The following is a 27,833-nucleotide window of genomic DNA, read 5'->3' as shown; positions in this document are numbered from 1 at the left end:
ACCTTAAGTTTAAGTGACTTAATTTATGAAAATATTTTATGTGCCCAATAATAAATATGAGACTACTTATGTGACAAATCTTATTTAAAGATACAAATGTCTATAAAAAGGAGCATAATTTTAATTTAGGCTTATAAATATAATATTACTTCATCTCCTTATAAAATAATTAGAATGAAGGCAGCATTTGTATGAACCCAAATGAAGTACTGAAAATTGGACCTCAGAATTAAAATGTGAGTTCTTAGCTACACATTTCTGTATTACACAGCCTATATTAGTCTTCTATTGTTGCTGTAAACAATTATCACCACTTTAGTGGCTTAATTTTGTTCTCTTACCTTTCTGGAGACTACAAATCCTAAAATCCAAATGTCAGTAAGACTGTGCCCCCTCTAGACCCTATAGGGGAGAATCTGTTTCTTGTACTGTCTCGTGGCCCCATCCTTCATCTTCAAAACAAGCACTGTATAGCATCTTTTAATTTCTCTTTCTCTGCTCTGTCCTTCTATTCCCTTTTGTGACCCTTACCCTCCTACCTTCTCCCTGCAAGGACCCTGTGATTACATTCACATAATCCAGGATAATCTCACTCTCTCAATATCCTTAATTTAGTCACATCTGCAAAGTCCATTTACCATGTAAGGCAACATGCTTACAGGTTTCAGGGATTAGCAGTGGACAACTTTGGGAGTCATTATTCAGCCAAATGTACCACCCTTCAAACTATTTTCCGGTTGAAATATTCATAATATTAAGTGACCTTTGGTGAAAAGCTTTATGGTCCATCACTATCATATGATGTAAAACAGTGATACCTAAGTGAACTGTTATAGGAAAACAAATATGCATTGTGATGTTAATATTAGAAGGTAAACATCCTCTAAGTGTTGACCCATAGAGTTAATTTTTGTGTGCTACACCATCTTTTCTTAAGGAGTAATCTGCTGTTCAAAACATGGTCAGTTTTTGTGGTGAAACTGCTATTGTGTCATGGATAAAGAATAAGACCTACCTGTGAAGATTGCTGCAATTACTAAATGAATTATTCTTTTAAAAACTGTTAAGATGGTGACCAGCATGTAGCATTTGCTAAAAAATGTATTTGCTGCGATTCTGAACATGATTAGATCCAGTGAAGTATCAAAACCCATGTTGTTTACATCAAATTGCAGAGTTCATTGGGAGAGGAAAGTGCAAAAGCTTGATTGAAGGAACTCAAAAGGACTGTGTTAGGTACTAATTGACTAGAGGATTAAGTTTATAAACCTTTTATTCATTCAACATGTAGTATTGAGCTCTGAGTGTATACCAAGTTCTCTGTTAGGTTCAGGAACAACAGAGAGCAACTGGATGGGTACTGATGCTCAGAGAGCCTGCAGTCTAGCTCAGTAGGTAGACGATTAATAGATGAATAATAAGTGCTGCGATGGAAGGTGTACAGGGTATCAGACTGTCCTTTATCTGATCCTTAGAGTTAAACCAAATTTAACATCTTTTGAAGCTGATAAGGAATATAAATTAGAGAACCATCCCGTAAGGTGGAGCCTGAATTAATTCTCAAAGCATATCTTTTTTTCTTTTTTTCTTTTGACAGCTCATAAAGCAAAGGTGATCCTGGCTCAAACACAGGATGATTCCATTTTGTATGCATATGCATACACGCTCATAATCACACTCACAAACACACAACACCACGGTCCAAGAACTAAACAATGATTGGCCTCTCTGACATCTAAAATCAGGAGAGGAATAGTTAAGAATATGTAATGAGAGAGCTAATTAGTGCTTGTGTGCTTTCTTTGAAAGTGGGGATATTTCTGTGACTTCTTAGAGAAAATTTTTACCCTGTGGTGCTTATAATTTTTATCTTTCCCTTCATTTTCCAAAGTGCTTCCTCCTCTCCCCAGGGCTTAGCAGAAAATTCAGTAAAGAGAGATACTTTCTGATTAGACTTCTCGTGGAAGAGTTTTGAAAACAGTGTAAGAAGCGTGTCTTAATCCTTGTCAAAATATTTTCTTGTTGAAATGGAAAATTTTTGGTGAACACTAAAACGCATGTCATGTTAATTCATACCTATTATTTCAGGTAAATAATTTCACTAGGAGTCTTTATGGTAAAATTAATATTTATATCATACAAGCAAGTAGCAGGTGTGGATATTTCCAGGGACTGTAAGGAATATAAATGTTAGCCACTTCCTCTCCACCCCATGTTCATCTTACTTTTACTTTAATTACCACCTATGAATGCCCATCTATTAAAACCAAGCAGAGAGCCATCTTGTAAATTACTTCTAATTTTTTTTTTCTGCCCAACCGTTTTCATAGAAAAGCTATATGAGAAGAAACATAAGGAGACAGGAAGTGATGTATTAGCCCTGAGAAGCTAGATCTGAAGTTGGAGTCTAGAGTAGCACTGGTTATGTGTGCTCTACTTAGCGATGCTGCTGAGATACTGGTGCTAGTTCCTTGGACTAAGTAGGAGAGTACCGTGCTTCTGAGCTAAATGAGAAAAAAAACGAGCTCACCAAAACCCTGTCCTTTCTCTTAACATTCTTAATTGTTATTATATGAAAATAAGAGTTAAAAGGCTCATATCATTTTGAAAGACAGTAGGTAATATGTGGCATGGAGCCAGCATGTGCGGGCCTTGCTGCAGTTTCCATGCTGGCATTTCACTGTGGAAATATCACCTGTCTTTATTACCTTGGAGTCTTCTAGCCTTTTAGGCAAATTGCTCTCCTTTGTGCACCTACATTCTTTTCTCTTCCTGGATTTTCCTCTTTTTGTCTCTCCCCACTTTTCCCCGTCTTTCTACTCTTTAAGATACCTGTATTCGTTGCTTCTGGCCTCCTGTTGGCAATTTTGTTGTGATATTTAAACCCTGTTTGCTTCCAGCAGCGGAGTAAAAGGGAAGGAAACCAACCAATCCTTGTGAGTGCAGGAGGGGCTCCCTGGGATGTCCACACTGGCTCCAGGAAGATGATTGACAGCATTTCTCTTTTTCTCAGTTTTGCTTATTGCAATGAATGCCCTTGTGTATTTATCGATCTATAGATGGATTGACAGATCGATCCATCCATGCATCTGTTTATTTTGGCATGCAGTTTTGGGATAGAGGTAGACAATGCTTAACTGGATTTTATCTATGACAAGGTTGCTGTCAGAATTACAAAATCAGGGCTCAGAAGAAGTTAAGACCAAATTTAATGAGGTTTTTGGAATATTTAACGATAATATGTCTTCTTCAAGGGAATTTCAACTCACTTGAGTATGTAATGAAGGCACAGGCAAGTATTTGGAGAGTCACTTTGCCTCTATCCAAGTGGTATATTTTTGGATGGAATTACATTCAATCTAAGAGTTGGAAAAAAGTCCCTAAAAGGCTTACCGCAATCATTAAAAAAATGAACTTTTTCTGATTAAACTGTGCAGAATTGTCTATTTATATGTTAAATATTTAAAATGAATACCTACACATGAATCTAAACGTCTTTACTTATATACATGTAAGTACATGTATAACAGGTGCAATATCTTTAAAATGATTATACCTAAGTGGTTAATTTATTTCTATTTATTTTTATAGTGGAATAGGCCAGATTATAATTTGCATAAGTTGAATGCACACGGGACTACATATCTTCGTGTGGTATATCCTGTGGTAATACAATTTTGTAATGGCTCATTAGCCCCTGTGAGAGCCCACTGACATAGGATAACAGTAGATTACCATCAAGTCTAAGCAGAGAAGGTGGCATCTTTTTCATGTAGATTTCTAAATCCTCTATTACTTTGCAATCAGCCTAATAGCATATTTTAGACTCAAGATAGGCTGTCTTCTGGTTCCTGGTGATTGATTTAATGGTGGATTTGACCATATGCGTATCAGATATGGAAACTAATGTCTGTTAAGTGGAGTAAAAATGTTCTTTTAGGGAGGAAAAAAAAGTGATTTAAATCATTAGGTTCTCATGGGATCTCATTAAAGTTCTCTTTCTTTAATACATTGTACAGCCTAATAGTTATCAGGAATCCTGCAGTGTGCATGGCTGATAGGTTAGTTTACGCAGGATTAATTGTGTAATTTTGCAAGCAACCAGCACAGTGAACATTGATTTTTGTATTAGCCCTGCATGTTGTTTCTAAGGAGATTCTGCTTTCTGTTTTAAGGCGGTGTTACATTTCACTGTTTATTAATTATAATTTCTGCCAACATGGTTTATGTCTGATGCAATTTATTAAAAGCCTGTCCCAATCTTTTTTTCTAATTGTTATTTCCTTCAGAAACTTCATTAATTTTGAGCACTGATGTGTAAAAATGACAGGAAAAAATGCCATTCCCAAAACGTTCGCTGACCAGTCGGTTTCCCCTTGTGTCCATCCATGAATTCCACAAACCTTGCCCTAGAACACAGAAGCACATTCAGTGGCATCCACTCCAGGTATACTAAGTGAATAATTAATGCAAGAAATAACCTGAGAATATTACGTTTTCTAACCAAAAGAATGTGAATGTCCAAAGTAGAGTTGGCTATTCTGAAATTAGTCCATTTTCTAGACTAGGTAGGTCTCTAGAGCCTACTATTTCCTGAAATATTTGTGCATATGGATGGATTAGAGGAAAAAATTTTTTGCTTGAATTTTCCAGATAATTAGTTCAGCTCTCAGCTACTAGTTTCTTCACTCTTGTGGAGTTATAAAATGTCTACTGGGATTTCTGTGAGATCTTTATAGCTGGGTTCAGATTATACTTTGTAATCTTTTATGTGGCTTTGAGAAAACAGAAAATAATGTTGATAGCATGCAGTTTTAACCTTAATCTGTTTCTGGTCTTGAATTTGCAAATCAGTTACTTGCCTGTGCCCTCCTCAGTCTGCCATCCGAGCCTACCTTAAATAACATTTCCTTTCTCCCTTTCACCCAGGGCTCACTAAGGGAAGGAGTTGAACCCCTCTTAGTGTTTGCTGCTTTTGTTTTGTTATGTTTTGCTTTGGATGGATCCTCCCTCTCCCCCCATCCTGAGTTTCTGCCCTATTATAAGGACCTAATAAGGAGCTGTACAAAGTAAGTACTTAAAAATGTGCACTGAGTGACCCACTGGCCCGTATTGGAGGAACCCTCTTAAACATTATGTTGCCAGAGCTTCAAAAAGGAGCTTGTTTCTGAAGGATCAAAGGATCTCTTGTATAATAAATTCAGAGCATTCGGTATATAATGAAGAGAATAAAACATGTCTTTTAAGCTCCCATATGATGCCCAGATTATGTGAAAAGTCTAAGGAAGGTGGTGGTTCTCTTGACTTTTGTGTTATCACGTCAAACAGAAATAGATGAAAGCAAAGGCTTAAAACTGACAAAATCCCAAGTAGGAAAGCTCTGGTCCACAGCTTGTTCACTGGTTCATAACAAACCACCAGCTGATGATTTTGGGAAAAAAAAAAAGTTTTCCTTTTACAGTGAAGAATTGAGTTTGTTTTGTGTTATTTTAAACTGTCCAACTTCACAAAGTAAAAACCACTTTTTGTTTTAAATGTAGAAACTGGGTTATGACATTGTTGAGAAAGTACTAGAATTGGAATCACAGTATGGTATTCCACACAGGACCTTTGTCACTTGCTGTGTGTGAAATGAAAGAAGTAACTTAGCTCACTGGACTGTATTTTTCCTGATGTATAAATGAACCTAATAAAATTAACACACAAAGTTATTTCAGGGATTAAATGAAAAAAATCATACAGTGCTATAAAATGTAAAATGTTATGTTGTTATGATAGGTAATTTGCAATAAAGTTTGATTAAACAATTATGACATATTTTAATTCCCTATTTTAAGGCTGAACATCCTCTTTTTATGTTGAACTGTTTCTTGAGTGGTTTGAATGACCCAGATCAGAGACGATTTTTGAAACCATTGTAGTTGTGTTCAATATATTTAATGCATGAATATGTGTGTATATTTCTGAAGTCAGCATTCTCCAGATTTTCAAATGTGTTTGTGATTGTAATGGGGTTAAGAATCTCTTAACTGGATAATCATCACTAATTTTCATTCCACATTAATTGGTAGTCCTACTACTATGGGATTGGATACTGAAAAGTGAATTTCATGTATTGGTTTATATTTACTCAGAGTTTTTGTCTAACTGAAATTCTGCATTATGTTTTACTATACTATCTCTTTTTCAAATTCCCTGGGGGATAAAATCAATGCAGATTAGAGATCTGAATAATTTTCTCCAATATTTATAAAAAATTACCTTGATGATTTCCCATAATTAAGGCAGATTGTTTTTTCTTTCCTTCTTCTCTCTTTTACAATAACGCAGCCACCTTCATCAGTACCACCACCACTGTCTTTTCTTCCTCTTCTGCTTTAAATGTCTTAGGTAATTGCAGATGCACAATTTCATGGAGAACTGAAACAGGCCCAGCCCAAGGTGAACAAAGTTTGAAATTTTGCAAAATAGAATTGCGTTAAACATTTTTTTCTAAATGTTGATTTTTACTATCTTAAAAAAATGAATGTTAATTGAAATTTTCAATCAGAAGTGTATCTTTCGACTTTATTTCTTATTCTCCATCACCCCAAATGTATCTTGCCCTCAGTGTATTGGTGTGATCCTCAACTACACTTGACTTTACCTAGCCCAATATAAATTTTATTTTCATGAATATTTTTTAAAGCATCACTAATGATTTTCTATCTCTTCATGTCAGAAATCTCTGGATTCCCTTATATTGCTGATTGATTTGCTGGATAATTTTTTGGCAGGCGTGGAAGTCATGGCAATCACTGTTGGTTGACCATACTGAGAAAGCACACATTCATCTCTTTAACTCAGAAACTTTGGCATATACCTTGTACTGAGCTCATTGTGAAGAGGCACTGGGGAATCATGGTCTAGGTCTACATACATATTGGTGTGTTGTTACAAGTTATTAATTTGGTCTTTTGAGTGACAATTATGTTTGTGTATTATTCTACTTGCACACAGTTCCCTGGAGCCCTTCATACAGAATTATTTTGAGTTGGTCCCCAGTAAAAGTATTTTGAGAGTTGTCATTGAATTTGCATATTTTCTTCTGCATTACAATTAATTAGAATTTGCATTTTATTATAATAAATTAGAAGTTAAATACTGAATATACCATTTAAAGTCTGTCAGTAATGATAGCCTACTTTAATTTTTGAACATCTTATGACATCTCTTTGCAGCAGTTTTAGTTTTTTGTTGTTGTTGTTAGAGTAACTTTTTCATGCTCTGCTACTTATTTATTTTCACAGTTTTACAAGTTAGATTCTTGCACTTAGAAATTTTTTACAAAGTTTCCATTCGTCAATGAGTGTATATAAAATATGATCACCATGTTAGACATTGTCTGTTTTTTAAATCAAAACATTTTTATTTTTTCCTGCTTAATTGAGGTATAATTGCCAGATAAAAATTGTTTGTATTTAAAGTGTACAACATGATGACTTGATATACATATATGTTGTGAAATGGTTACATTTTTTGTCTCAACTCTTTTTTATCTCTTCTTTGTCTTTATCTTCAGCTTCCCCAAATTTCATATATCTTCTTGTCTCTGCCCTGTTTTCTTAGACTTCTCAGCTGCCTCTCTTGCATTCCCATACCTACCCTACACCCTAAAACTGGAATGCAGTTTCTTTCTTTTCATCTTGATAAATTGGGCCACTTACTTACCTAGTTCAAATAACTATGCAGCCTTTGGGAGAAAAGTGTTTTCATTTCTTATCATGTTCATTTTGATGAAAAAAAATAATTCATGACTATTAATAATACATCTGTAAAATTAGATAATTTTTACTCTCTCCTTGCCACTTTCCCCACAAAAGCAATGCTCATAATTTGATGTATTTTTTTCCAGTGCTATTCCCCAGGTAGATATAGAAACATATAACTTTTTTGTAAAATCAAGCTCAAACTCTATATAAAATTTTGTTGGTTTCACCTAATATTATGACATAAGAAGTTTCCCTAGCATTCAATATTCATTGAAAATACCTTAAAAAAAAACTACAAACTTTTCCAATACATAGCTATATTCTAAGTACTTAATTATTTCTCTGTTTCTGAGCATTTAGGTTGTTAACCAAAATTTCGTTGTTATAAATTACACGAAGTGAACATTGGCCCAAGCATATGAACATAAAAGGTGTGTTGGGTTATTCAATAAAGCAAAACGTTCATAATGTTATGTATAGCTAAACAGTTTATGATTTTTAGATACTCATTAGTTTATATACATATATGTGTGTGTATATATTTGTGTGTATGTAGCTGTACTACTAGTTGAATATTGATATATTAATTGGGGAAGGGAATGCACTAAAATGTTAATAGTATTTATCTTTGGCAGATGATTTCTATTTTATATGTATTTATGTGTATACACATACATACACATGTATATTTTTATATTTATATATACACACATACATATACATTTGTATTTTACCAATTCTCTGTAGTGAACATTTATTACACTCATAATAGGGCAAAAAATCCCACACAGTTATCCACCTTAACCAATTATCTCCTGCAAAGCCTTTCTAACATGAATTTATGGGTGAAAATGAGTTTTTCATGGATGGGGTACTGAAAGCACTTCAAAATTCTTTGTCTCCAAAGGTTCTCTGTGATGTGAAACCTTAAGTAGCTATTGAGGCTAAAATACATACAGCACTGAAAATATCTGGGGAAGGTGGACAGAGTATTGAAACAGTCTTATTTCAAGGGCAGATTAGAGAGTGTAGCCCTAGGTGTGTTTTGGGGAAGCTGAGAGGGAAATAGAGTCTGAGGTCCACAAGCCAGTGGTGCAGGAATAGTGGAGACCAGTCAGGGATTGAAAGCCGCTTGAGCAAATACTCTGACCAAAGCAGCAGGTGGAATGGCTCAAGCAGGAAATTGGGAATAATATCCTGGGATCGGATTTGTTTAGACAAGTTCCTATTTCGGGGAAATAAGGCTCCCATTCATGGGTGTGCCTGACCACAGCTCAGGACACAGAGTAGACAAGTAATAAATATTTGAATAAATAAAAACCCCTTGTACCGTGCTTTGGGACAGAAAGTCCTAATAATAGCCGTGTTAACTTCCTTTCATACCTAAATGTGCCTGAAAGACTCTCAGGCAGTTTTAGTATGTTTTTCAGTGTGACTTTTAATGGTTTGTAATTCCATTCTTTAATCGTGATTTGAAATGTTTGTGTCACTAAGCTTGCAGTCCTAAAGAACAAAGTGTTCTGATGCTGCAGTAATATCTTTGGCAGTATTTAAGACTATCAGAATTATAAAGCTGCATTCTGGAGGAATGGTTTTGTAATCCTAGGCAATATGTAAATTCTTTGTGCCTTAGTTTCTCATCTTTGGAATGAGGACCTTAGAAACAGAACATGTCTGCCTCATAGAGTTGTAAGGATGAATTAATTCATAAAATACAAAATATTTAGAACACTGCCTGGCATACAGCAAGCCCCGCATAAACATATCCTATTAGGATCACTAAATGAGCCTGCTCTTGCTATTAATTTGCCCATGATCAGCTGGTTTCATCAGGCTTTTGTCAAAGGAGCCTCGCTTCTTGGATGTATGAGATTCTTGTCACATACAGTTTGGATCGTATATAAAAGCAGTGTTCCTCAATCGTTTTCAGAATTGCTACTGCAGATCTGTGATGGACATTCCTACTTCCTGGGGAGACAATCTCTCATTGCATTAGAACATAATATAAAATCAGAGCTGGATTCTGTTTGAGATCTAAAAGATTGCCTATTTGATATATTCTTAACTTAAAACAATGACATTTTTGCTTATTGCTTTCAAAACCATTTCAAACATGATCTCCGTTAATACTCACATGTATTTGACATATTGAGAAAACGTGGGAATGCCCCTGCCCTTCGTACTCCAAGGGGACAGATAGGTCCCGCTCCTCCACTCAGGGTTCTGCACAACAAACTGCCTTCAACTTTTGGCTATCACTGGTTTACCCAGGAGTTTTGTCAGAAAACGTCACCTCTAAGAATTTATCCTGCGGTTTAGTCATGTTGATTCTTACTTTCAGATGGTGAACAGAATACATCACAGCCACATTTGATTGTAGAGAAGATAGGAGTTGAGTAATTTCCTTAAGGTGACACAGCTAGCAAGTGACAGAGCTCAGTCATTCAAGCAAATATTTATTGATTACTTCCTGTGTGCTACTTGATGGTGTTGAATCAAAACACAGAATACCTTAGGATAATTGATATCATTGGTCAATTCCAGATCCTTCTAGACTAGCCATCTATAGGGAAGAAAGTGGTTCTTGAGAAGGTGTATTGGTTCTGCATGATGTTCTTAAATAGTGGAATATAAACCCTCCTTTCTGTGAATAAACTGTGAGTGCACTTGCCAAAAATATGTCTTGACCTTTCTGGAAATGATTTCTTTAACATGTGTGACCTATCATAGTGATAGAATTCTATTGTGTATGAATTGGCTCATTTCTGAGGGATCTCCCCTCTTTCAAGTTTTAATAGTCCAAATTATACAGAAAACAACTGTATTCTCCTCTCCTGTATCCTGCAAGATTTTATTTATTTTGATGTGTCTCTTCTGTGTATTCATCTTTACACACTAAAGACTTCTAATCTTTTTAGTCTTCCTCTGTATGTCTCATGATCCTAGCCTCCTGAATATTTGAACTGCTCTTCTGTGTACCTCCTTTAACTCCATTATGGGAGAAATTTTTTCTTGTAACCATAGACTTTTGAGGCAAAAAGAAACTCAGAATCGCTGTTGACACTCTCACATTGTAGATGAAGATATGGAGACCCAAACGGGTTAAAAAGCTTGCCGTTAACAGGCAATGTTAGGCGCAGAGCTAGGAATAACATTTATTAGGTCGTCTGACTTGCCCTGGAGTATTCTTTGCTGATTTCACCATAGTATGCTAGTAGCCTCCTTAAGACAGCTGAATGTATATCTTAAAATGTGGTTGGACAAAAAAAATGTGGTAGGACATAGAGAAATAATTATTATGGAGTCCTTTTCTCAAATTCATGGTACTTGACATGAATGATGTGATAGGGAAGGTAAGCTGGTAGATAAAAGCATGGGCTTGGAGTTACACAGACTGGGTTTACAATTCTCATTGTGAGTTGTACAGGCTAACTAACCTACTTGAATGCATTCCATCGTGTATAAAATTGTGGTCAGTGGTGCCTAACTTAGAGGGCGCTCTGTTACATGAGATAATCCATAAATTTGTCAGCACAGCACCCAGCATCCACTGTGTCTTCAATTGATCCTTAGTAGGGGGTCAGTAGTTTTAATTTCCTTATGCTATTGTGTCCCTTCTGCCTGCTAGTGATCAGGAATAGGGACTCTTGTGTTTGTAGGAACAAATTCAACATCTTCATATTGCTTGTGTAAGGTTTTGCTTGTAAGTAATTTCCAAAAGCAAACATTTACTGTTTGTTTTCATTTTATTGTGCATTTTTTATTAGACGTATTGAAGAATATCTGTTGTGTATTCCTTTTTGCCATACCACCAGTTTATGTGCTAGAGAATATAATGTGCATCATATATCACTTCCTTTTTAAAAGGTACTATATTCATTCAACAAAATTGAATCGAGAATCTTGACACACATTTTTGAGGGTATGGACCTCCATGATTTGAATTGAGAGCTCATTCATACCAAGTAAATGTCAGTTGATATCAACATCTTAATAATATTGACCACAATATTGATTAAAAGCTGGGGTGCTCTATTTTTTAAATGACTAGAAACTCTCCAGTGGTTAAAGATTGAGGTTAGGTATATTTTTAAAAGGAAAAAGAAGAGGAAAGAAAAAGTAGCCACTTTATTCTAAATACATACACCCCCCCACACACACAGAATATGCATTTACATTCAATGTATATTTAATAAGCAACCAGTGTTTGACAGTTTGACAGCCACTGTGCTTGAGTATTAGGGAGGCAAAAATTAATAAAACAAGTGCTTTTGCTGGCCTTGAGGAACTCACAAACTTTGCCAAAAATCTTTGTAAAGATATCATTTTCTGTCTCCTGAGAATAAGTCATGTACCTGTCCACACAGGTAGTTTATACAGCAGCTGTCAAGTTTCCTATGCTATCATTTGGAGTAACATGTGGTTTCCACTTATTGGCTGAGGTTGAAGGTGGGGGGGGGCAGCGGTGGAGACTGGTAAGGTGCCCCTCCCAGCCTCATTGCCTGCCTCTGGGTGATGATGGAGATCTGTGCTGTCCCTCTAGTCACTGAACACTTTCTAGGTCACATCCCCAAGCTAAGTGTTCTGTACCTGTTAGTCCTCTCCCTCAACTCTCTACTGCAAGGTAGATACAATTATCCCTTATTTACCAATGAGACGGTTGGAGTTCTGAAAGTTTATGTGATTAGCCTAAGATCACACAGTGAGTAAGTGCACACTTCTTTATTTTTAGCTCCTCTGACTCTTTATCCTTATGCTATTGTGTCCCTTTTGCCAAATACGGTGGTTAATGTGCTCCTTCCTCTATCGGAGTGACATTCACACCTATGACTGTCAGATTAAAGAACTGAAGTATTGCTGTTTTTTGATATGTGTAGCTTTTATACATTCAATCACTAATTCATCCAAAATGTATTTTTTAAGCTTCATTATGTTGCCAATCAGTGGCACTAGGATTACAGTGACAATCGAGATTTGCCATTATGGAACTCAAGATTCACTGTGTTAAATACAGAGTAGAAGCTAGCAGGAATATTTATGATAGCCATTGGTCTCCAGTTAATTTTGTCTAGAATGCAGTTGCAATTTACATACGATTTGTTGTAAATTCAGTGGGTAAGGAGAATTCACCTTAAAAATATCCTAAGAAGGTACCATGTAGAAAACTACATATTATCGCAAAAGAATTCTTATACAGCCAGCTTTTCCTCCAGCATTGTAAGACATCACCATTTCTTTTGCTGACCAACTATGAAGTCATAGGTTTGTTTGTAAGGACCATATTGTGTGAAGAATACTATTTTCACATTCTAAATAACCTCAGAGAAACAAGATGTTCATATCAGGAAGGCATGTAGACCTGAGTTCAGCTGATTCAGAGCTCCTGTTTTATACCTGCCATGCGTTTACTGTTCACTGGGTAGACCCCAATTCATTTTTTTACTGCCTCTTAGTTTGAGAAGGTTCTGTTTCTCCCTCAAGTGTACTTTCTCTCTCTTTCTGTTGTTTTTTTCCTCATGTGAGTAGAGTTTAACTTCATTAATTTGATTTGCCTATACTATAGTTTCTTTCAGTCATCCTTTTTTTTTTTAATAAAAGCAACCAATAAGGGCTCAAATGCCCATTTTGCGTCAATATGCTTCTAATTTCTTCAGATTTACTTTCAGTATTCCTCATTTCTCCCTTGACATTTGGTAGGTATGTTCATATCTCTTAAGCAGAAAACTTTAACACTTTGAAAAATAAACAGGCAACTTTTCTCTAAGAATGGAGAAAAAGATATTAGTATCTGTATCACTGGTGATAGGGGAAAGGGTAAAGACTTTAAACAAATTCAAAAGATTATATAGCCTGCTAAATATAATAAAAGTAGAACGAGAAAGACAGTTTCTTAGGCTTCAGTGGTGTAGTATGTGTGTGTCTGTGTGTACCCTTCTCATAATAATATTTAACCCTATCTCTGCCACATACGTATATCCCAAATTGTACAGATTCACAGTGTGCTAATATTTACTGTAAGAAAGCAGAAAGGCACACAGAAATTTAAAAGAATGAGGTACAATGAGATAAAAATAACATATGCTCAGCTATGTGTATATGGATATTTTAATATCAACATGTATCCCTAAATATATATGTTCAATATTAATTATACATATATATGTTTTAGTATTACTTGTTGCATTCTAAAGGATTGTCTGTGCACCCCTTTTTGGAGATCATACATCTACAACATGGTGGAATAAAAGGAGACCTCATAGTATGGAGATAATCCTTTATACACACCAACCCCCCCCCCCCCCCGCCACACACACACAGAGTGATTGGATTAGCAGCATAGAACTTATATCCATCATTAATGTGAGTGCCTTCTCAACCAAAGTTGAATGAAGCAGATGAGAGCTCAGCGGGCATATGCTGCTGCTGTGAGCATACAAATAACTTTGATCAGCAGCTACAGTCACCATGCCTAATGCCAAGCAACTATCTTGAAATTGCTAAGCGAGAATGTGGATAATTCAGCACAGGCACTGATCCCTGTTGTCATGGGTGTCATTGACAGAGGTAAGAATGTGAGACCCACTGGGAAGGGCCACCTGCAGTAGCTATATGAGATGGGTGGGTTTTGAAGAGATGTCTTAGAGGGATTTAATATGGGAACCATAAAAGGGGCTCCCCGGCTGTAGAATATACCCATTTTATGACATTCTTTATCACTGGGGTAAGTAAAGGACATGCTATATTACATCATTTAACTTTAGCCTCAGTAAATGGGGTGGGACATTCGGCAAATCTAATTTGGAATCCACATGGAAACATTTCATTTTTTCTTTTCCCCACTGGGGGACAATTGAAGCACAGAGGATGCTGGGTACAACAAATGATGGCCAGATTTTATATGCCTGTATTTAGAGAAGAAGCTTCTATTCACCTGTAGACCTCAGTAAATACAATTATACTCAAGCTATGTGTACCATAAACTCTCTGGTTAGGAGCCATATTAAATGTTGTTGTGGGCATTGTGAGTCATCCATAAACAGTTCTTTTTGTTATAATAATGCAAATTATAACAGTGTCAGAAGTTGGCCTAAAGGGATTGAAATGAGGTCACTAAACAAAAGTATACAGGGCACAGTCTGTGCAGTGTGTCACTTGGTCAATTGGAAAGCAGTGGGGACTATTCTCATACTTGCCAGGGTGGAATTTTTCTTTTCAGTGTAATGGTGTGAGTTTCTCTCTGGAGGCATTGCAATCTGTTTATAACTTTTTGGCAACAGCTTTTGAAATAAGGCCAAAGAGATTGCCAAATAATTCCCAGAAAGGAAGTGTGTTGCTTGAATATTTTAGCCATCCTTCTTTTTCTTAGGGCAAAAGATGTTGTAGTTTTATAAATCTCTTTAATTAGTAGTTTCTACCAGAATGACTTAGAATTACTAGATGGAATTTAGCTCTTCTGAATGATGCTCATTAAGTTAAGACAACTGGTATGAGAAAAATCTTTGACTTATTTTGACCATCCTTACGTTCAACAGAAAACCTTAGCTTTTCAAGGATGTACTCTTGGGAATGCATTAAAAAAAATACTTATACATAGTCTTTTAGAGATTGGGAGCCAATCCGCAAATGATTTAGGAATTAAAAATAAAAAGATTGTGGTGCTGGTTGAAACACTTCCTTCATTTCACATGTTGATTTTTAAAAGGTGGGAGGCTCAATGATAACACACCTGGGTGAACGATGGCCTCTTAAACGGAAGGTTTGTGTTAACTCTAATTCATAGAGTTCTGATCTTGGAGAGTGCTTCCTGATAGACCTCTCATCGTTGTAGTCTATACAGTTTTATTTTGATAGATTGGTTACAGCCTCAGACAAAAGCAAGTGGCTATTGTGAAAAACAGTTCATGGAGGACTGCCAAGTAGAAATTCACATGAATTGTGTGGTCTGTTGCAAAATACTTGAATTCGCAAGAGAAGACACAGACACATCAATAATTCTTTCAATAAGAAGAGTCGTTATGTAGCTGTTTTCTGCATCTCTGCTTCATTTATTCATAGATGGAAATCTAGAGTATGTGTTTTATCCTCAGCAGCAGAGCAATGCAATTGTTCAGGTATTTGGTAATTTTTTTGAGGGGTGGGGAGAAAGAAAAACTAAATCAATTTCTTAAACTGGGAAAAGGTAAAAATTAAAAGTGCTTCTTTAGATGGGAATTATCTCTAAAATTAAAACTTTCTAATCTGTCCCTAGGTGCTGTAAACTACAAACAATGACCCTGTGTTAATACTGCAGACATATCATAGCGGAACTAAAGGGAACTTAATTTACTGGTAAGAATATTTTCCTTAATCAGGTGCTTTATGCATTTTGAATGCATTTAATTATTGCAGTGCATGGACTGTAGCTACAGAGAGTGACCCAGGATAGGGACCAGATATGTAATACAGTCAATTGTTGTTTTCTGTTTTTGGAGTTCCATTAAAATGCTGGTTTATTTTTGAAAGAGCAAAACAACTAAACATTATTTTTCTTGTTAGCTGACCTCTGGGCATATTTGAAAGTTGCATCTTGATGATATTTATCTAAATGTCATTTTTAATAGAAAAGTGAATTTCACCATTGGGATCCGAGCAGGTTGGCTTCTTAGGAGGCTTGACATTTTAGTGAGAAAACCTATATTTTCATCAGTCAGACAAAGCTCACCCCTTCATGGTCTGAAGGGCTTTCAGCTTCAGTAACTGTCCTTTGGATTTGGATCAATGTGAAATCTGACCTGAATCCTCCTTTGGAGCTTTTTCAAATTCTTTGTGCAGTACCAGGCTGAACTGTAACAAATTTCAAAGAGTTTGGAAGAGTGAGAAAAAGTCCACTTTCAAGGGCCAGATACACAAGGATCTGGTTATGAGGAAGCTATTTACCCCTTTTAAACTTCCATTTCCTAATTCATAAAATTAGAATATTAGTTGTAATTTCCTGTAGGTGTGAGTTAAATCAGATTATTTTGATAACGTTTATTAGCACTGTGTTGAGTTCATAGTATTGTTCAGTAAATGTCAACCCTTACTGTCGTTATTAGTTGTTAAAGACAATGTGCTCTGAGAAAAAAATGGTATTTTTTGTTGCAGTATACTTGATACATAATATTATAAAATTACAGATGTACCATATGGTGATTCCCAATTTTTAAAGGTTATGCTACATTTATAGTTATTCTAAAGTATTTGCTATATTCCCAGTGCTGTACAGTGCATCCTTATAGCTTATTTCATACCTAATAATTTGCCCCTCTTAATTCCCTGCCCCTTTATTGCCCCTCCCCCATCCTCTCCCCGTTAGTGACCACTAGGTTGTTCTCTATATCTGTGAGTTTGCTTCTTTTTTGTTATTCTCACTAGTTTTTTGTATGAGGGAAAAAACAGAATTTTTTTCAATGAAAGAATAATATTCTTTTTACTTTCTCAAGAGTACATTTTGTTATCAAGAGAATGTGCACTCCTGTAGCATTGAGATATTTTGGCGTGCATGCAAAAATCTTTCTATGTGCTGATTGTATACTGGGACCTTAGTAGCTACAAGGAAGGCAGTTTGGAAAGAGGTGGAACTCTGCCTTTTTGAGTCATTGCTAGCCTACCTACTGCCTGGCAACCAGGAGGGGCTTTCTAAATGAATGTGATACCATTCCAAGAAAGAGTTCTATGAGGAAATTGTGTGTGTGTTGATTAACCTGTGCCCTCTGTCTCACTCAGTGGAGTGATTTTGCCCTCCAGTCTATTTTGATCTTCTCTTTGGAAATTACGGCAAGAGGCTACCCTGTGCAGTCTTTCTAACTCCAGTGAGTCTGCTGGTCTATGAGAAGATTAAGAAGCATTTGCGATATATACTCATATTCTTAGCAAAAACTCTTCCTGAAATCTGATTAATCAAATCCTTTGATGACTACTGGTTTTAAGGAATACATTTATTATGTTAAAACACTTTTATGATTTCATCCTAAATGAATTTCTAGATCCTAAGAAACCTAGGTAAATCTTTTCAGAAGTTAAAGGATGAAATATAATGTCTGGGGTATTAAATTAAAAAAAGGTGTTAGCATGCTACCATGAGGAACCTTAATTGTGGCTGTGTCATGATGATATATTAATAGTTGTGCCTTTTGACATCATGAAAATGGATGGCAACCTGCAAAACAACTGCTCACTCATAACAATGCATTCTTTACTTGAGTTATGTTTATTTTCTTGTGTTCCTCTTGAATCATTATTTAATCATTATTTAATTCTACAAAATAAGTTCCCTTGCCATCCGTTTTTGTTGTAGCACTTGAGAAATTCAATTACGCAGCTTCCAGGAAGTGCCTAGGGAATCATAGTCTTAGAAGATACACACACACACACACACACACACACACACACACATACGCGCATACATACTTTAGCATTAATTTTCTTTCAAGAATCTTTGATTTAGAGATTCCCTCCATACAACCTCTCAAGAATTAAAATTATGGGGTGAAATAATCCCCAGGACTCTGATTAGACTACAATATGTGAATACTAATTTTGCTGCTATATTTTTCAAACTCAAATGTACCTGAACTTGTTTACAGCACAGTCTGTACTTTTTAAGTGTAGAAATTTTATGAGCTTGAGTTTGCGCATAGCACAGTAACATAGGTTTATCTATACACTTTAATCATTGCCATGCCTGTGTATAATTTATCCAAAGATGATACTATCCATACATCTTAACAGAAGGCTTAAGCAGTTGAGTGATAGAGACTGTATTTTTGTAGCAGAAGGTCACAATAAAATATGTGCTCTGTTAAATATGGTGAGTCACCTTGGGTCGTGGGCTGAGACTGGTGGATGGTGCTTATCTGTACACACAACTCCTCCTACTGATTTATGGATTGGGGTGGATTTTCTTTTATATCAAAGACTCGGCGGCATGTCCTGAGAGGAGGTAAGAGAGAGTAGTATTTTCCTTTAAGTCTTGGTATAGTGCTATTACATGAGAGAAGTTTATAACCGCCTTCCCTTGCTGGTCTGTGAAGCTGTCATAAAGGTATTGATTATTTTCCAATGAAATCTGTGTTTGTTCTCAGAGAGCATACCTCATGCTCAGTTACATGAGGGTTTGGCTCCCATGCTCTGGGGAGGACAAGTTATAACAAGCTGTCATTTTTGAAATGTCCTCAGTGCAATGTGCTGCATTTACTGCCTGTGATGGTGAATTTTGATTGGGCTAAGGGATGCCCCGATAGTTGATGAAACCTTAATTCTGGGTGTGTCTGTGAGGGTGTTTCCAGAAGAGATTAGCATTTGTGTTAGTAAAGTGAATAGAGAAGACCACCCTCACCAAGTTGAGTGAGTATCATCCAGTTCACTGAGGGCTTGAATAAAACAAAAAGGCAGAGGAAGAGGGAATTTGCACTGTTTGACCTGGGGCACCCTTCTGCTCTCCACCATCAGTATTCTTGGCTCTTGGGCCTTGGGAATCATACTGAATTATACCACGGGCTCTGCTGGTTCTCCAGCTTGTGTACAGCAGATCATGGGATTTCTCATCCTCCTTAATCATGTGAGACATCTATCCCTATGTATATATCCTATTGGTTCTGTTTCTCTGGAGAACCCTGACGAATACAATACACAAATGCAACATGTTTGGCTGATCCTGCCTCTGTCTAACTCTGTTTACGGGCCTTACACTCTGTTTCAATTGCTTGTTTACACATTTGTCTCAGTGACATGCCTTTGAGGGCAGAGTCCAGTTCACATACATACTTCCTTTGTTATCACTGAGCATAGAGTGTAGCACACACTAGATGATTTATAAAGGTGGGGGATGGGGAGAAAGAAAAGGAGAAACAGAGGGAGGGAAAGATCCTCCTGTTAGGTCACTCCTGGGACCCCTTCTGGGCTAAATTCTCAGATTGCTTCTCTGGGTCCTGTAGTCTAGGCAGTCTTGCCAGAAGTTTCTTGTTTTACTTAAACTTGGTTTCTGATGAATTCTATTGTTCCCTTAACTCTCCTCTCTTTAATATCCCTACCTGGCTAAGAGGCCCTCAATCTTGTTCCTGTTGCCTGTGGCTAATTCACTTTAGGACTAGTCCAAAATAAAAGTGTGAAGTATTGTTGAATGAGTCTCACCCAAAATAAAAGTCTCTCCTCAGAAAATCCTAAGTGGAAGCTGAGTAAAAACTGATCTCCCAGGAAGAAGTTACCCTATTTTGAATAATTAATTTTTCAGTATCTCTTGAAATGGGGCATTGAGAGAGGATAAGATTCCATTGGATGCTAAAATATTTTGCATAAGTAATGAATATTGCATACTTCAAAATTGTGATATTAAACAGCATCCTTTTTCTTTTTTTTTTTCATAGTTTATATTACGGTTCACTCTTTTTTTTTTTTTTTTTTGAGGTACATCAAGTTCAATCATCTGTATTTATACACATATTCCCATATTCCCTCCCTCCCTCGACTCCCCCCCCACCATCCCGGTCCCGGCCCTCTAAAGCATCATTCGTCATCGAGTTGATCTCCCTTTGTTATACAGCAACTTCCCACTGGCTATTTTACAGTTGGTAGTATATATATGTCTATGTTCTTTTTTCCCCCTTCCTGTTATATAGGAACATCAGAACCAGCTCCATACCCTTGTCCCAGAATTAATCATTCCTATCCATATTTGATGTTTACACCTTTTAAATACAGGATGTTTTGTTCCTTTATGGTTGTTTATCCACTCTAGAGACATTCAGAAGCCTTGCATTTCTTCCGTAGCCAAGCACTGCATTCCCTTCATCATTCTCGTGGCTGTTCTTTGGATTGCCTCCAGTTTGCATACATAATTTTGGTATCTAGGTGCCAAAAATATGTTTGTTTCAATTGGAGTCTTATTGAAGTTGCTTTTACTCACATCATGTACACAAATAAATGCGATCTCTAAAGCATGAAAATTCAACGAGGGCTCCAGAGGGAAGCTGAGATATACAAATATGTTGTTAAAATGCTACAGGTAGATTTCAAGTCACTACGGAAATGGTGTCTCAAAATCGAAAGTTTGTAGAATGAGCACCATGTGAAGAATTTTATTTTAAAGCCTAAGTGTGTGATCATTTTGCAGGTTTTTGTTGTTGTTGCCAGTGTATTGGTTTGTAAGATTTTAATAGGGTTGGGTGTAGCCTTCTTAGCCGTTTTCTAATTATTTACTTATTTTCTCTTTGCAATATCAAAAGGTAGAATCTTTTTTCAATAGGGAAAAAAATCCTATTGCTTTGCAGAGAAAAGACTGAAGTAAAATGACCATAGAAACATTAAAGACAAAAAGACACTGAAACCCAGCAAAACTTGGGTGGGTCGGGTTGGGTGATTTTTAAAAAATACACAGACACTATGGATCTTATATTGTTCTTTAAAAGGACTTTTCAAGTAGCAACATGACATACTGCACAAATAAAATGTCCATGGAAATACGTAGCATACGCAAACAAATGACTTAGAGTAAAATCCAATGAAGAGGGAAAACTGTGTTTCCTCAACAAAATGCCATTTTTGCCTTAAGGCAATCCACGTTGGGGAAAAATACCATGTATAACACTGACACAAACCCTAGGCATCACCCCTAAACAGCAGATTTTATTGAGCTGCACACGTGTGCAAATATGTGAGGCCTTGGAAAGGAAGCAAACCAATGAAATACATCACTGCGATCACGAACGGAACTGGGGAGGGCCGTGGAGCAGGCGCCTCTGAGAGCCTGGTGATGAAGCAGGGAATTAGGAAGGAAATCAAAGCCTCTGATCAAACGGTCATTCAGCCTGTCATAAATGCTCCTGCCATGGAAGGAAGCCTTATGCACCGAGATCAAAGATTGGAGCCTCCACAGATACCACAATATTCCCTGCCTTAAAAAACACAAGTGAAGGGGGGAAAAGGAGAAATGCACCAAAGCGCTCTAAGAACCCTGTACAGTGTAATCTCCCTTTCTTAAGGATGGCACGCACTATTAGAAAAGTGAAAATGAATCGGTTTTTTTTCTTAATAGCATGTGTGAGGTCTGCTTTTGAGACAGTGAGTAGCTGGCATATTGGCTTAAGTGACTGACTTGCAAACAGACTCTAGGCAGTGCTTCCTGTTCCTTGTGGCCCTTTCGTGTCTATGTTAGGGTTCTCTTCACAACTGCAAACAGAAGGTAAATTATTTTATATTTGAGTAATTATTGTGTATTGAATTTGGGTTGGGTCAGAGGCTTCAGTCCATGTTACCATGCTAATTGTGAACTTCTTTTTAACAAGCTAATCAACCCCATGTGACTTTTGGTATTTCACTCCATGTTGTGATATAGCAGGTTCCTTAACTGTATACAATATCTCTATACATGATATTCTCCTGTCATCCATACTTCACATATTTTATAACATTTTAAACCTGTGCCACGTGTAAAATGACAGAAAAAGCAAAATAAATCTTATAAATCACTTTACAGTTGTTTAATATAGGATGCTTCATTCATTTGTAGGAATTAAACATTTTAAAAAATTAATTTATTCAACAATTAGTTTTGTTTAACTCTTAAGAGATACTTGGCTGAGGATGCAGCAGCAAACTAAAACAGGCAGTTTTTACCCTCATGAAGCTTATCTCTGTTAGGGTCGGCACATATTAATCAGATTATCATGCAAAAAAATGTGAAATTGCCACTCTGATAAATGCTAGTAAGGAGAGTTAAGTGAGGGGTTTGACCTATCGAGGTCAGAGAAGGCTTCTCTGAGAAACTGATGCCTGATTAGAGGTAGGAAATAAACCAGGCAAGAAGGGAAGTTAAAACGGATTCATTTGATTAAAACGTTTTATTAACGTTTTCCTTTTTCTTGGAAGGGAAGTGGTGGTGGAAAATGAGTCCAGGTACTAGACAGAGAACAAGGCAATAGATAATAAACTGATTAAGATAATGGGTTTGACAAATGAGTCAACCTCTCTGAACCTCAGGCTTCTCTGATCATAATCCTTACATAACAGAATTGCCTCAGTAAGTGGCAGCTGTCATCATCATCATCAAAACCATCGCCTTGGGGTCTAGCACTGGTTTGTAGTATGATTTTAGGCATGTCATTTCATTACTTTGAGTTCCAGCTTCATAATTCTATAAACCGGGGGGTGTTGGGTTAAGATTGCAAGCTTCCTTCCTGCTCTAACGTTCCGTGATTTTCCAGGCAAATCTAAAGCTGGAAATTTCATTCCAGATATGGGAAGTCTGCTGGCAGGTTAGGGAAAGTGTTATTTTGGGGAAGTGGATTTTGAAAAGAAGTACAGTTCTACCTTTTAGCAACTTTAGTTACATTTCTCTAATCCACATTTTAGAAGTTTCTATTATCTTAGATTAAATTTTATAGCACATATTTCTTCTGCTAAAAAGCCTTTAAAGTGTTTCGGTGGGATGTTTAATTTCCCATAATGGTTGGTTTCTCAAATCATTCCCTTTGTAATTGTCCCATTTTTACAGTCCTGTTCAAAAAGAATTTAGTTTTCCAACCAAAAATATCAAGCTGAGTTAGAAATTGAAATTCTAGGACTGTGAAATCAAATGATAAAAAACGGTCCTTAAGGCCAAAGTTTTCAACCACTGTAACATCTAGAAATATCTCCAGAAAAGTGTTTTATTATTTGTTATAAAATGCACAAGAATACTTCTAAGAGTGTTTTGGTCAAAGTAGAATTCTATAACATTTCTAAACCTAGAAAACGATTCATTTTACACCTTGTTATTTATTTAAGTACATAAATGCTTGGTTTGATTGGAGCATCTTCTTCGCTCTGCTTATGCTTCACTTAAATTTCTCATGTTTCAGCTTTACAGAGTTTACTTTTGACTGTATTATGTTAAACATTTAATCTTTTTTTCTCGTGCTACAGATATAAGAAAGAATCCAGATACGTGTTTTTTCTACTTGCTTTTTAAAAAACTCACCCTCAGGTTTTGTGTGATAAATACTCAGAGTGCTTTTGTATTTTTCTTTAACTTAATTCTTCGGGAATACATATTAAACATATTAAATAGACAGCCCAGGGACTACTGTCCCTAAATTATGGGTTAGAAAACTGAGATGTTGACCCATTCAAAGTCAAATTCATATTTACTGAATAAGAAATAGATCTTGTATCTCCTAGCTTCAAGACTAGTGTACATTTTACAGTGCCTCACTGATTTTCCAAAGTAATATGGGCTCCTCCCAACTTAATGGAAGCATGGAAACCCCTGACATGAATTAGATATGGTTAAATTGGTCCATCATTGTCTGATTGGCCTCAATGATTGTAGCATTAAATGGTATTTCATGTTGATTTCCTCTGCTGTTTTTTTTCTTATGCTATTTCCCATTTTATTGGCCTTGGTGTGGATATGCTTTTCATTTGTGAATGTCCAATTATCATGCCCTCATGTTGGATGGAAGACCGATTAGCATGGATTAATTAAGGTAATGAAATAATTATGCTTATTATAATATAACTATATAGTAACCAACATTAGCATGGCCTAATTATCTAGTGGTTATAAACATGTGCTTTGGAGATTTGATTGAAGTGGGTTTGAATTTGACCTTCAGTACTTACTAACAATGTGTGCTTTTGCAAGTTACTTAATCTCTTTGAGGCTTAATTTTTTCTTCAGTAAAGAGGAGATAATAGTACTTACAGAATTTATTTTTCAATAGATACAATTATATAAATGCACTGTATTTTATACATGGTAAAGCCTCTGTACCTATTAACAACATTACTTTTATTGCCCTGGCTACAAGCCTGTGTACCTATCGAATTATGACCCCGTCATTCTCCCTTAGCACCATAGTCTTAGAGGATGGGACAGGTGATGCCAGTTTAGTTATGTTCCGCATCCTTCACGGGGGATTTATTGAACTCAGGATGGAATAACAGAGCTAGCCTCAGAGAATGAGGCAAACAAACAAGACAGAAGTAAGAGTAAGCAAGGTGCCTTGAGAGTATTTGGGTTCCAGAATTTGGAGGCCCCTGGTGCTGGCTCTCCCTCTGCTTTTCATATGTTTTTTGTTCGTGGGCCAGTAAATTCCCTTAGTTGAGTTTGATTTGAGTGTATGTGACCCGTTAATGAGTCCAATAATACAACTTCTGAAGAAACACATTTCTTCAACTTTCAGTTACCATTTATTACTCCTAACAGTGTTCTTCTTTTTTTTTTTTTTAACATAGTTGTTTTTTATCTTCTTATTACTAAAGTGTAAACCCCATTTGGACAAGAACCTGCAACACTCTTTCCTCAGGTATTGGGAAATCCCTGAGAGCTATTAGCCACTCGGTTAATATTGGATGAGTCAGTGGATGAAGGGAGAAAGGAAAGAATTGTTTTTTGAAAAAACGCTCCCTAATCAAAATTGTATCCACATTTTTTCCTGAATAGAGTGGGTAAAGATGCAAATTTAACATTTATTGAGAACTCAACATTGAGGCAGTCATCACGTTAGGTACTGTGTATCTTTTGAGATTGTTAGTATAGTCTCCACTTCACAAATGAGAGAATGAAGGAGCCGTGAGATAGTGGTAGAGACAGCGGTAGATTCTGCAACGTTCCACTCGGGTCAGCTTTTGAAAACCAGCTGTTCCTCCTGTTGCTTGGCATGCTGCCAGCAACCAGCCGTCACACGTCAGCACCCAGTCAGGGTCGGGGTTGCCTCAGATGAAGAGAGCACCCCCTTGCTCAAGGTCATGGCTCCTTTCCAGGGAGACATCTACGGCTCGATGTGGAGAGATCAAGACTCAGGACTGCAGCCCCAATTAGGACGGCTCTCAGGATCATGCCCACCTCAGAATCCCCTGTAGGGTGGGCTGAGGGTTCTCTTTATGCTGTGTCACAGCTCAGCGTTTCCCTCTGTCCGCTTCAGCTTCCTTCCTATTCCTTCCCCTTGTGCTGATCTCAGATAGCTTGTTAACAGACCAGCGTCTGCCTCCCAGGGAACCAACCTGCTATGGTAATTTCTGAAGATCCATCCCCAGCTAGAGAAGAGGCCTCTCTGAGCAGGTCAAGCTGGCTGAGACCCCAAGGCCTGGGAGAAGTATAGTTCTGAAGTCTGAGCAAAGAAAGAGCTACATTTTTTCTAGAATCTTAAAAATGACTGTTGTAGCTAGCACACAGGAGCTCAGAGGAGGGAGGCTTGACAGGGTGGCCGGCATCAGACCATGCAGGGCCCTGTAAGCCATGCAGAGAAGCTAGACCTGTATTAACAGTAGTTTCCACCCTTCTTTCTGCTCAGGCACCAGGGTTCGCCTCCCGCTATCCCTAGCTACCGTGGTCCTGGCCCTTTAGAGCCCATTTCTGACCTGTGAAATTGTACTTGAATTTGTGTTTTCTTTCAGAGTGCTATTTAAAGACCCTTTCATTCTTAACCTTCTCACTGGCTTCCTACTATAATTATGGTCTCAAAAAGCCGCTGTTTTCTGGGAAAAGGACGTTTTGAGCTATTAGTTGTGACTTAGTCAATTGTGTGTAGTTTAAGAAATCTCTTTCTTTATCCACTAAAAAGGCTTGAGTTCCTGTTGCTATGATTCGAAGGCAACAGGGGGATATTTCCTAGAGTTTCATGTGATTATAAAAACCTTTTCGGACATTTGAAATGATTATAGTTTATACCACATTGATTTATGATTAGGGGTCATTGAAATGACCTTTGGAATTCGGTAACTTATAGGTCACAGAGAGGCACAGATGGGCACCATGCCATCTTTGTATTTGATAAGTGGTGTGTGTGTGTGTGTGTGTGTGTGTGTGTGTGTGTGTGTGTGTGTGCGCGCGCGCCTGCTAATTATTTTGGTATACTCCTTGGGAAAAAGTGTAAGTGCTAAAGGTTTTCATTTATTTTGGGCAAGTGTCAGTGCTTGGCAGAAGAAACTTAGTATCTGACATATGGAAAATACAGAGATAAATGATTCATATGTATGCTGCAGGCTGTATTTTCTTGCATTGTTTTCCCCCAGTGTTTCCTGACAACCTAGAACAGTAGTTCTCACCTTTGACTGCCTATAATAATTTCCTATGGCACTTTTTAGATCTAAGGCTCTCTGGGCAGCTATTCCAACATTGTACATGAAGCCCAGATGGCTAATTTTTGTTGTGGTGGCTGTGGTTGCTCTTTTCAACCTCTACCCATGATTTTATTTGACAAGTAGAGTTGAGAAGCTTTGGTCTGTTAAAATATCTATAAGGAAGGTGCACAATCACCCCTGGTTGAAAACCGCTGCTCTAAGTAAGGCCTTCTTCTCTGCATCCAAAGCAAGAGTGCTGCCTTGTACAACTCCAGGGAATACTATTCATTTGTATTCTATGTGAAGTTCTTCCTTAGAGTTGTACAACAGCTCTACATCACTCAAAAGGAGAAGCTTTGCTTTACTGTGTAATGGGTGAAATTACATGCTCTGGTGATATACATGAATTTGGAGATTTAGTAAAGGACCAGGATGTAGAACACTTATCAAAGTTCTGCTTTATTTTTTAACTGCATTCATGAATATTGCTACTCTTTTGTAGTTTCTTCTCTCTGTTATGCACACACATACCAAACTGAGGCATGGAACTCTCTTACTTTAACATGTGTTTAGTTCTAAGCAGAAGCCCAAACAATGTGAAGAAGCAAAAGCAGTATTGATGAATGCTGCTATATAGTTCTAGATAAGTCACTGTCCTTTTGGAAATGAGACCATAGATCCCAGGAATTTTTTAAAGGTGAGAGTGTGGTAGTAGACAAAGGAAGAAATGTTCTTAGTTCCCAGGCAAATTTGGAGATGAGTGCAGGAACCTTATCTGTCTTTTAAGTGCTGTATTCCCAGTGCCTGGAAGAGCACGTGGTATATGGTTGTTGCCCAATATATTTTGGGGGATGATTGAATGAGTGAATGATTTGGACTGGACAACCTTATATCGCCAGCCCTGGAATCTAGGCAAAAGGGAACTACATTAGGAGCAAGAACTGAGCCCTGTCTGTGTCTGTAGTTGTCCTTACATGGGAATTCCAGTTCAAGGGGAAACTTTATATGTAGGTGATTAAAGAT

The 27,833-nt window shown here is 37.0% G+C and overlaps 1 protein-coding gene across 13 annotated transcripts in view; it reads left to right on the top strand.

Annotated features, from left to right (window-relative positions):
* Positions 1-27,833, top strand: part of CHL1 (cell adhesion molecule L1 like) — a 214,671-nt gene that overhangs the window by 28,825 nt on the left and 158,013 nt on the right. For 9 of the 13 annotated variants that reach the window (XR_009048833.1, XR_009048832.1, XM_057706444.1 and 6 more), the window contains exon 2: positions 16,000-16,079. The exons of 3 other annotated variants lie outside the window; for them this stretch is intronic. The gene's annotated coding sequence lies outside the window, so the exon portion shown is untranslated. Of the gene's footprint in view, positions 1-5,052; positions 5,070-15,999; positions 16,080-27,833 lie in introns of those variants that run through there. One more of the 13 variants, XM_057706443.1, reaches the window with a different exon arrangement.

Source organism: Hippopotamus amphibius, chromosome 13 (assembly GCF_030028045.1).
Source record: "Hippopotamus amphibius kiboko isolate mHipAmp2 chromosome 13, mHipAmp2.hap2, whole genome shotgun sequence".
Classification (NCBI taxonomy): Eukaryota; Metazoa; Chordata; class Mammalia; order Artiodactyla; family Hippopotamidae; genus Hippopotamus; species Hippopotamus amphibius.
Note: the sequence above shows the minus strand (reverse complement) of the source record. Positions and strands in the feature narration are given on the sequence as shown.